Source organism: Orycteropus afer, unplaced genomic scaffold, assembly GCF_000298275.1.
Source record: "Orycteropus afer afer isolate SDZICR_OR568_19922 unplaced genomic scaffold, OryAfe1.0 scaffold00269, whole genome shotgun sequence".
NCBI lineage: Eukaryota > Metazoa > Chordata > Mammalia > Tubulidentata > Orycteropodidae > Orycteropus > Orycteropus afer.
The window spans coordinates 948,237-949,811 of record NW_006921856.1 but is presented as its reverse complement, the minus strand read 5'-3'; positions in this window follow the sequence as shown (position 1 = coordinate 949,811).

Sequence of the window (1,575 nt, the reverse complement as noted above, 5' to 3'; positions counted from 1 at the left end):
TTGCATCTAGATGGCAGCTTTCTAGCTTTTAAGATCCCAGTAGCTGCTCGCCAAAGTAGGAGGTGGAAGAGTATTTTGTACAGTATGTCATGCCAATTGAGCTTGATGTCCCCTGCGACCATGGTCCAAAGCCCGCAGGTTCAACTACTTGGTCCCTCTGGGTAGCTGGCTGTTACCAAGCAGTGACCACAACCTTGCCCCTTGTCAGCTCTACTATACACCTAGGAAAGAAAAGGATATTTCTTTTTGTGTGAAACCCTTTTCTTGACTTTTTACAATAGTGGTATCATACAGTATTTATCCTTTTGTAATGGACTAGTTTCACTCAGCATAACTTCTAAGATCATCCATGTTATGAGCTGCCTCATTGTTGCATATACTTCATTGTATATATGTACCAGTGTTTGTTTAACCATTCATCTGTTGATGGGCATTTAGGTTTTCCTTTTTTTTTTCTATTGTGAATAGTGCTGTAATGAACATAGGTGTGCACATATCTGTTCATGCCATGACTCTTATTTTTCTAGGATATATGCTGATTAGTGGGATTAGTAGATTATATGGTATTTCTATTCACAGGTTTTTAAGGAAGCATCATGCTGTCTTTTCACAGTGGTTGCACAATTTTACAGTCCCACCAACAGTGTATAAGGGTTCCAGATTCTTCACACTCTTACCAGCACTTGTTTGGTTTTTTTTTTTTTAACTTTGCCATTAGTGCTGGGAGGAGATAATATTGCATTATTGTTTTCATTTGCACCTCTTTAGTGGCTAATGATTATGCACATTTCTTCATGTGTTTGTTAGCTGCCTGAATATCTTCTTTCATGAGATGTTCATGTACTCTCTCCAGTTTAAATTGGATTATTTGTCTTTTAGTTGTTAAAGTTTTGAGATTCTCTATAAATTTTAGAGTTTAATCCCTTGCCCGATATGTCATTGACAATTGTTTTTCCCTGTTTGTGGGTTCCCTTTTTACTCTTTTGGTGAAATCATTTGATGCACGTAAGTGTCTAAATTTTAGGAGGTACCTGTCATCTCTTTTTTCTCCTAGTGTTTGTGTATTTTTAGTTAATTTGATAGTGTATTTATGCCATGTATCAGGGCCCCTAAGTTTGCCCCTATTTTTTGTTTGATGGTCTTCATAGTTTTAGGTTTTATATTTAGGTTTGGATCCATCTTGAGTTCTTTTCTCTATGTGATGTAAGCTATAGGTCCTGTTTCATTTTTCTTTAAATGGATATCTAGTTCTGCCAGCATCATTTATTAAAGAGACCACTTCTTCCCCATTTAATGAGTTTTAGCCCTTTGTCAAAGAGTAACTGTCCCTAGATGGATGTATTTATTTCTGTGTTCTCAATTTTTTCCCAATGATCTATGTGTCTATGTGTTTGTCCTTGTACCAGTACCAGACTGTTTTAACTATCATAGCTCCTGAATTTAGAGATCATCTAAAGAATAGATTTGATGCATTGAACACCAATGACCAAAAGCCAGATGAATTATGGGAAGATATCAAGAACATTATCCATGAAGAAAACAAGAGATCACTAAAAAGACAAGAAAAGAAGAGAA